Below are 10,612 nucleotides of genomic sequence, written 5' to 3' on the forward strand. Positions count from 1 at the left end.
GTCTCATGAGCTACAGCCAAACAAAGTAGGTCAGATAATTTCTTTATGGCTGGTTTTGCCACAGAAAGTCAGAGGGAAAGTTAAAGTAATATTTTTAGATTTTACGGCTGGCTTGGGGGAACACGGATTCTGGTTTCCATGACCTGCCTTGAAGGAGGGTGATTCTAGTTTCTATGGCAAGCCTTGAGGGAGAATGGAACTGTGAGAAAGGAGGATAGCAGAAGGTTAAAGAAAAACTTTCGTATCTGAGGCTGCTCCTGAGGCCTTAATTTTGGGGTATTGTTTTCTGAGCCCCAACACTGCCCATCCAAGAAATTTAAGTGCAGAGACACACTAGAAATGAAACAGAAATAAGGCAGCCTAATGTAGTTGCTCAGTGGACGGGCTCTGGAGCTGGATTCAACTCCATGCTTTACCATTTAGTAGATGTATGACTTCAGGCAAGTTACTTTACCTTCTGTACTTCAATTTTCTTATCTATAAAATGGGAACAATAATAGTGCCTACCTCAAAGCCTTGGTATGAAGATTAAATGGATACAGATAAAATAATAAGCAAAGTGTCTGACATTTAATTAATGTTTAAGAAAGACTATCTCTTCTTATTACTGAAACTAATGCTGTTAGTACTATTAATAAAAAGATGATATATATAGAGATACAAGGAAGGATCAAGGATGACTCCTATTTTTCAAGCTTGAGCAACTGGTCCTGTGGTAGTGCCATTCATTGAGATGGGGAAAAGTGAAGGAGGAATAGATTTGGGCGTGTGTTTAGTGAATAACAAGTTTTGTTTTTTGACATGTTGAGTGTGAGATGCCTGTGGAATATCAGTATATAGTTAGTCAGTTTTGGCTGGGCACGGTGGCTCACGCCTGTAATCCCAGCACTTTGGGAGGCCGAGGTGGGAGGATCATGAGGTCAGGAGATTGAGACCACAGTGAAACCCCGTCTGTACTAAAAATACAAAAAATTAGCCAGGCGTGGTGGCGGGCACCTATAGTCCCAGCTACTCGGGAGGCTGAGGCGGGAGAATGGAGTGAACCCAGGAGGCGGAGCTTGCAGTGAGCCAAGATCGCACCACCGCACTCCAGCCTGGGCGACAGAGTGAGACTCCGCCTGGAAAAAAAAAAAAAAAAAAAAGTCAGTTGTTCTGTGTCTGGAGATCACAGAATTGTGATCCAGGAATGTACGTTTGGGAGAAGTCAGTATTCTGATTTTTAAGATTATGATACTGGATGACATAACCAAGAAACATAATTTAGAAAGAGAAGGGAGGAGAGCCCAGGATCAATCTCGGGGGCATAGAGGGTGAGGAATCAGTAAAGAAAATGAATAGATAAGGAAAGAAGGTAAGAAGGAAATCTACCTTTCATGATAATTGAGACAGAAGAGTGTTTCAAGAAGAGAGTAATCAACTGTGTAAAATCAGGACATAGAAACATCAATTGAATTTGACTCCTTTGAGAAGCTTGGTTATGAAGATGCATAGAAAAATTGAATGGTGGCCTGGATGAGTCATCAAGGAAGGATCTATTTTTTATAATATAGAACATTATAGTGAATGTTTATATTGCAATAGAGACAATACACTAAAAAAGGAGAAATTAAAGAAGAGAAAACAGGAGGGAATGGGATCCAGGGTACAATAGAGGAGCAGGGATACTTCCTATATTTCTGTGAGATAAAGTACATAGCACAATGCCTGGCATATGTAAGTGTTCAATGAATAGTATCTGTTATGTTTATTGTTGTTGTTGTTACTGTATTAACTCAAGAGCCCAAGCTGGCTTGCATGTGGAAAAGACAGTCTGAGCATGCACAGAGCCAATAGCCTTCATGGAATGAAAGGCCTTGGTGAGCAGATAGCATTTAGAGTGCCCTATCCTAAACAAAGGCAAAAACATGTTCCAGCATATACAGATGCCCCTCAATTTACAATAGGATTATGTTCAGATAAACCAATCATAAATTGAAAATATAAAGTCAAAAATGTGTTTCATACTACAACACAGCAGATAGTTCCCAATTTATGATGGTTCAATTTATGACTTTTTCACTTTATGATGGTGGGAAAGCAATACACATTCAGTAGAAGCTGTAACGCCATCCTAAGTCATAAGGAGCTCCTTGACTTATGATGGGTTTACATCCTAATATACCCATTGTAATGTCAAACAATTGTTAAGACAAACTATCCTGAATCAGAAACTGTCCGGAAAAGCATTTGGTTAGGTTGGCCTATCTACCCTAACCAATTTTTTTTATATCATGGGAGGATGGGAGATTTCTTTGATTATCATATGGATGAAAAGATAAGGTACTTTTATTTTAGCAACTGTACTTCAAAGAAATGACTCTAAGAATTGGGTAGATCTAGTTCTGTTGAGATTCATTGATCAGCACATCCCTGGACAGGTAGCCAACACTCTCCTAGTACATGTTGTCCCTATAACATGTGTACTTAAAGGAGAAATGAAGTGTACCCATTAATTATATTTACCTTAGCAAAATGTGCTTCCATATGATAACATTATGCGGTAAAAATGCTTTGTGATTTACACTGTTTGTGTGATGTTATGCTCTCAATACAATGAGCTGAAGGCTTTTGGCTATTATTCCTTTAGAAACAAGTGCCTCTTTTTGAGGGCTGATTTTGTCCATAGTATCTTGAAATGCTTTTTGCCTATTCATCTCTAAGTATAAATATGAGGGTTTTTTTTTAATCCTGCAAAATTTCCCATAAACGTGTGTTTTTAAATCTTTCCTGAAGTGGTCTTTATGCAACCAATAGAAATCTAAATATTTGATCAGTTTTCCACCCTGTGTTCTCTAGATATAAAGAAAAGTTTGACTGGTATTAGATATGAAAAATGGAATGTGCTTTAAAATTTTCAATCTGTCATTTGAGATCAGTATCAGAAAGAGATACCTATTAGACTCTTTCCCACAACTGTCTCTTATTGTTGTTAAAGTTTACAAGAAGTTACCTGGCCAGGAAGTGGGTTTCACTGGTTTTAAACATCCGTTGTTATTGGTACCATGTATCTGCTCTCCTGAGTACTGAGCCCAGCCATTTGGTTTATGTGAGTTTCTAGACTCCTATGTATTTGCCTTACTCTCTAGGATTTAGGCTTTTTTGGTTCCCATACTTTGCTTGGTCTAGCCTGTCACACTTTGTTCTTTGTGCCTTTAGACCTGTGTGTGCTTGCTTGATTTATTATCTTGTCTCAACTGCTGATTCAGCTTTGCCTTCTGACTCTTGAGCCCTGGACTAATTCTCATCCTAGAGCAGCAGGTTTTGAGCCTTGCCTCCATGCTACATTGTGACCTCAGCACCAGCATTGAGAGCTAGTCTAACTCATAGGTCTAACTCAATACAACGTTTCTGATTTTCATAGCAGCTGTGGTAGAATAAAAAGAATACTGTGCTTAATGTTTGAATCTCTGGGTTTAAGCTATAGCACTGCCAGAAACTCACTAAATGTCTACAGACAAATATCTTAGCATCTCTGAATTTCAGTTTTCTCTTTTGTAAGATACGAATAATATTCTCCTTACTCATTTTTGTGATTAAATAAGATATCTTATGTAAAAATGCCTAATGTGATAACCGGCAAATGTTTGTAAAATATTTAATCTCAATTTTGGACACTCTGATACTCTCATATAAGTTTTTTTGTTTCCATTATTAGCCTGTTTCTTTTTATAAGCAAGTGCTTAATTTATTTCCGTAACAAATAATCATAAGTAAAATGTATCAGTCCAAAAGTTTTCTGGTAAAAAATCAAAGTGAAATTACAACACAAACTTATTTTAACAAGGTCCCAAGTTTCCCAATTAACTTGTCTCCAATTCTTATGTATTCTGATAACCAATTGCATTATATCCCTTCTGAAAGCAATATGACAACTTGTAAATTTCTGGCAAAGAAACTGAGTATCTAGAACTGAGCAAAAGTATCACAGTGATTACAACAAATAATTTTTGTCTATTTGCTCGTAAATCTATTTTTTTAACTTTTTATTATACTTTAAGTTCCACGATACATGTGCAGAATGTGTAGGTTTGTTACAGAGGTATACATGTGCCATGGTGGTTTGCTGAACCCATCAACCTGTCATCTACATCAGGTATTTCTCCTAATGCTATCCCTCCCCTCGCCCCCCACCCCTTGACAGGCCCCGATGTGTGATGTTTCCTTCCCTGTGCCCATATGTTCTCATTGTTCAACTCCCACTTATGAGCGAGAACATGTGGTGTTTGGTTTTCTGTTCTGTGTTAGTTTGTTGAGAATGATAGTTTCCAGCTTCATCCATGTCTCTGCAAAGGACATGAACTCATTCTTTTTCATGGGTGAATAATATTCCATGGTGTATATGTGCCACATTTTCTTTATCCAGTCTATCACTGATGAGCATTTGGGTTGGTTCCAAATCTGTGCTATTGTGAATAGTGCTACAATAAAAATACATGTGTATGTGTCTTTGTAGTAGAATGATTTACAGTCTTTGGGTATATACCCAGTAATGGGATTGCTGTGTCAAATGGTATTTCTAGTTCTAGATCCTTGAGGAATCGCCACACTGTCTTCCACAATGGTTGAACTAATTTGCACTCCCACCAACAGTGTAAAAGCCTTCCTATTTCTCCACATCCTCTCCAGCATCTGTTGTTTCCTGACTTTTTAATGATCACCATTCTATCTCGTGTGAGATGGTATCTCATTGTGGTTTTGATTTGCATTTCTCTAATGACCAGTGATGATGAGCTTTTTTTCATATGTTTGTTGGACACTTAAATGTCTTCTTTTAAAAAGTGTTTGTTCATGTCCTTTGCCCAGTTTCTGATGGGGTGGTTTGTTTTTTTTGTTGTAAATTTAAGTTCCTTGTAGATTCTGGATATTAGCCCTTTGTCAGATGGATAGATTGTAAAAATTTTCTCCCATTCTGTAAGTTGCCTGTTCGCTCTGATGCTAGTTTCTTTTGCTGTGCAGAAGCTCTTTAGTTTAATTAGATCCCATTTTGTCAATTTTGACTTTTGTTGCCATTGCTTTTGGTATTTTAGTCATGAAGTCTTTGCCCATGCCTATGTCCTGAATGGTATTGCCTAGGTTTTTTTCTAGGGTTTTTATGGTTTTAGGTCTTACATTTAAATCTTCAATCCATCTTGAGTTGATTTTTGTATAAGGTATAAGGAAGGGGTCCAGTTTCAGTTTTCTGCATATGGCTAGCCAGTTTTCACAACACCATTTATTAAATAGGGAATCCTTTCCCCATTGCTTGTTTTTGTCAGGTTTGTCAAAGATCAGATGGTTGTAGATGTGTGGTGTTATTTCTGGGGACTCGATTCTGTTTCATTTGGTCTATATATCTGTTTTGGTACCAGTACCATGCTGTTTTTGTTACTGTAGCCTGGTAGTATACTTTGAAGTCAGTTAGCGTTATGCCTCCAGCTTTGTTCTTTTTGCTTAGAATTGTCTTGTCTATATGGGCTCTTTTTTGGTTCCGTATGAAATTTAAAGTAGTGTTTTTCAAATTTTGTGCAGAAAGTCAGCGTTAGCTTGATGGGGATAGCATTGAATCTATAAATTACTTTAGGCAGTATGGCCATTTTCACAATATTGATTTTTCCTGTCCATGAGCATGGAATGTTTTTCCATTTGTTTGTGTCCCCTCTTATTTCCTTGAGCAATGGTTTGCAGTTCTCCTTGAAGAGTTCCATCACATTCCTTGTAATTTGTATTCCTAGGTATTTTATTCTCTTTGTAGCAATTTTGAATGGGAGTTCATTCATGATTGGCTCTCTGTTTGTCTATTACTGATGTATAGGAATGCTTGTGATTTTTGCACATTGATTTTGTATCCTGAGACTTTGCTGAAGTTGCTAGTCAGCTTAAGGATTTTTTGGGCTGAGACAATGGTGTTTTCTAAATATATAATCATGTCATCTGCAAACAGGGATAATTTGAATTCCTCTCTTCCTATTTGCATACCGTTTATTTCTTTCTCTTGCCTGATTGCCCTAGCCAGAACTTAAAGTACTATGTTGAATAGGAGTGGTGAGAGAGGTCATCCTTTCCTTGTGCCAGTTTTCAAAGGGAATGCTTCCAGTTTTTGCCCATTCAGTATGATATTGGTGATGGGTTTGTCATAAATAGCTCTTATTATTTTGAGATACGTTCCATCAATACCTAGTTTATTGATAGTTTTTAGCAGGAAGGGATTTGAATTTTATCAAAGGCCTTTTCTGCATCAATTGAGATAATCATGTGGTTTTTGTCATTGTTTCTGTTTATTGATGGATTACATTTATTGATTTGCATATGTTGAACCAGCCTTGCATCCCAGGGATGAAGCTGACTTGATTGTAGTGGATAAGCTTTTTGATCTCCTGCTGGACTCAGTTTGCCAGTATTTTATTGAAGATTTTTGCATCGATGTTCATCAGGGATATTGGCCTGAAATTTTGTTTTGTTGTGTCTCTGCCAGGTTTTGGTATCAGTATGATGCTGACCTCATAAAATGAGTTAAGGAGGAGTCCCTCTTTTTCAATTGTTTGGAATACTTTCAGAAGGAATGGTACCAGCTCCTCTTTGTACCTCTGGTAGAATTGGGCTCTGAATTAGTCTGGTCCTGGGCTTTTTTGGTTGGTAGGCTATTAATTACTGCCTCAATTTCAGAACTTGTTATTGGTCTATTCAAGGTTTTGACTTCTTCCTGGTTTAGTCTTGGGAGGGTGTATGTTTCCAGGAATTTATCCATTTCTTCTAGATTTTCTAGCTTATTTGCGTAGAGGTGTTTATAGTATTTTCTGATAGTAGTTTATATTTCTGTGGAATCAGTGGTGATCTCCCCTTTATACTTTTTTATTGTGTCTATTTGATTCTTCTCTCTTTTCTTCTTTATTAGTCTGGCTAATGGTCTATTTTGTTAATATTTTCACAAAACCAGCTCCTGGATTAATTTATTTTTTGAAGGGTTTTTCATGTCTCTACCTCATTCAGTTCTGCTTTGATCTTAGTTATTTCTTTTTTTTCAAATCACACTATTTATTGCCATACAGTTTGTTTCTCTTTTCTTTTGGTTCACAAAGCTTAAATGGGGAGGATAACAAAAACAAGTCTCATAGGGAATATACCCTATAGACGAAATACATTAACTACACAGTGAGTTCCGAAATTATTAAAGTCTAGTTGCTCATTTAGGATGGGAGCAGGCCTCTGTGGAAAGTATAGTCTAATTAAAGTTTGAGGTGTGCCTTATACCAGGGGTTCTCAGGGGAGATGATCTGACCCGACACAGCAGAGGTTCATAGATGCTAAAGGGTTGTTCTGGTGTTGGTGGGCAAAGCTTTGGGGGTTAGCTCAAAGGCAAATAAGGTATGGCCCTGACAGCATGAGCTCTCCCTCTTGGAGAGGCCACTAACAGTGCAGCCCTGCTAGGGCCTAAGTTCTCAAACTGTCTGTGAAACTTTTAGGATTATATGTATTTTGGATTCCAGTAGTTGAGGTCAATAGCTCAGATATGGGGCCTGATAAGGTGTGGCCTAACATTCTTGAGGGGAGAGGGCTTATCACAGCAAAACATGTCACTCATGTAGCAAATCATATAAGTGTTTGGAATCATTTTAAGGCTACAAAACAATAACACAACATGAATTTCTCTAAGTGCTCTGGAATATATCATTGTTAGATGCACCATAATTTGATCATAGTTTAAGCTGATCACATAATGTTTTTAAATTTAGTTGGTCAAATGAAAGTCATTTAATAAACGTAACTGGTGAAGTGGAGGTCATATTGGTTAGTTTTAGTAATTTCCTATTACAAAATATATTATCAGTTGCAGATATCAGTTGCTCCAGTAATCCTGCATAACAAACCACCTGAAACCCAAAGGCTTAAAACAATGATCATTTAATATTGCTCATGAAAGTACAGTTTAAGTTTAGGTAGTTCATTCTTATGGTCTTGGCTAAACTCATCTGTCTGCAATCAACTGCAAATTGAGGAGGCTCCTTTGTTGATCTTGTCTGAGTTCTTTGACATGTTTATGCATGCTTGAAGGTTGAATGGATTTTGTCTAACCTAAAATGGCCCTTGACTGAAACAGCTGGGATGACTGAAAATAAGGAAGCCTCAACTCTCCTCCATATCTCTCACAGCCTTTTACATATTACCCAGTTTTAGTTTAATGAGGAAAATGTCTTTGGAATGTTTCTGAGGATACTATTTAGAATTTGTTTTTATGTTTTTTATTAGTTTTTTCTTGTCTTCTGCTAGCTTTTGAATTTGTTTGCTCTTGCTTCTCTAGTTCTTTTGTGATGTTAGGGTGTCTATTTTAGATCTTTCCTGCTTTCTCCCGTAGGAATTTAGTGCTATGAATTTTCCTCTAAACACTACTTTAGCTGTGTCCCAAAGATTCTGGTGCATTGTGTCTTTGTTCTCATTGGTTTCAAAGAACTTATTTATTTCTGCCTTAATTTCATTATTTACCCAGTAGTCATTCAGGAGCAGGTTGTTCAGTTTCCAACTAGTTGTGCGGTGTCGAGTTTTTTAATTCTGAGTTCTAATTTGATTGCACTATGGTCTCAGAGACTGTTTGTTATGATTTCCATTCTTTTGCATTTGTGAGGAGTGTTTTACTTCTAATTATATGGTCAATTTTACAATAAGTGCTATGTGGTGCTGAGAAGAATGTATATTCTGTTGATTTGGGGTGGAGAGTGCTGTGGATGTCTATTAGGTTGGCTTGGTCCAGAGCTGAGTTCAATTCCTGAATATCCTTGTTAATTTTGTTTCATTAATCTGTCTAATATTGACAGTGGGGTGTTAAATTCTCCCACTATTATTGTGTGGGAGTCTAAGTCTCTTTGTAGGTCTCCAAGAACTTGCTTTATGAATTTGGCTGCTCCTGTATTGGGTGCATATATATTTAGGATGGTTAGCTCTTCTTGTTGCATTGATCCCTTTACCATTATGGAATGCCTTTCTTTGTCTTTTTTGATCTTTGTTGGTTGAAAGTCTGTTTTATTAGAGACTAGAATTACAACCCCTGCTTTTTTTTTTTTGCTTTCCATTTGCTTGGTAAATCTTCCTCCATCCCTTTATTTTGAGCCTATGTGTGTCTTTGCACATGAGATGGGTCTCCTGAGTACAGCACAACGATGGGTCTTGACTCTTTATCCAATTTGCCAGTCTGTGACTTTTAGTTGGGGCATTTAGCCTGTTTCCATTTAAGGTTAATATTGTTATGTGTGAATTTGATCCTGTCATTATGATGCTAGCTGGTTATTTTACCCAACAGTTGATGCAGTTTCTTCATAGTATTGATGGTCTTTACATTTTGGTTCGTTTTGCAGTGGCTGGTAGTGGTTTTTCCTTTCCATATTTAGTGGTTCCTTCAGGAGTTCTTCTAAGGCAGGCCTGGTGGTGACAAAATCCCTCAGCAATTGCTTGTCTGTAAAGGAGTTTATTTCTCCTTCCCTTATGAAGCTTAGTTTGGCTGCATATGAAATTCTGGGTTGAAAATACTTTTCTTTAAGAATGTTAGATATTGTCCCCCACTCTCTTCTGGCTTGTAGTGTTTCCACAGAGAGATCCGCTGTTAGTCTGATGGGCTTCCCTTTGTGGGTAACCCTACCTTTCTCTCTGGTTGCTCTTGACATTTTTTCCTTCATTTCAACTTTGGTGAATCTGACAATTATGTGTCTTGGAGTTGCTCTTCTCAAGGAGTATCTTTGTGGTCTTCTCTGTATTTCCTGAATTTGAATGTTGGCCTGTCTTGTTAGGTTGGGGAAGTTCTCCTGGATAATATCCTGAAGTGTGTTTTCCAACTTGCTTCCATTCTCCCAGTCACTTTCAAGTATACCAATCAAACGTAGGTTTGGTCTTTTCACATAGTCCCTTATTTATTGGAGGCTTTGTTCATTCCATTTCATTATTTTTCGTCTAATCTTGTCTTCAAACTTTATTTCATTAAGTTGATCTTCAATCTCTGGTACCTTTTCTTCCACTTGATCAATTTGGCTATTGATACTTGTGTATGCTTCACGAAGTTCTCATGCTGTGTTTTTCAGCTCCACTGGGTCATTTATGTTCTTCTCTAAACTGGTTATTCTAGTTAGCAATTACTCTAACCTTTTTTCAAGGTTCTTAGCTTCCTTGCATTGGGTTAGAACATGTTCCTTTAGCTCAGAGGAGTTTGTTATTACCCACCTTCTGAAGCCTACTTCTGTCAGTTTGTCAAACTAATTTTTCGTCCAGTTTTATTCCCTTGCTGGCAAGGAGTTGTGATCCTTTGGAGGACAAGAGGCATTTTGGTTTTTTGAATTTTCAGTCTTTTTATGCTGGCTTTTCCTCTTCTTCGTGGATTTATCTACCTTTCATCTTTGCTGTTGGTGACCTTTGGATGGATTTTTTGCGTGGTTGTCTTTTTTGTTAATATTGATGGTATTGCTTTCTGTTTATTAGTTTTCTTCTAACAGTGAGGCTCCTCTTCTGAAAGTCTGCTGGAGTTTGCTGGCGGTCCATTCCAGACCCTGTTTGCCTGGATATCACCAGTGGAGGCTGCAAAACAGCAAAGGTTGCTGCCTCCTCCTTCCTCTGGAAG

The sequence above is a fragment of the Symphalangus syndactylus genome, chromosome X, assembly GCF_028878055.3.
Source record: "Symphalangus syndactylus isolate Jambi chromosome X, NHGRI_mSymSyn1-v2.1_pri, whole genome shotgun sequence".
NCBI lineage: Eukaryota > Metazoa > Chordata > Mammalia > Primates > Hylobatidae > Symphalangus > Symphalangus syndactylus.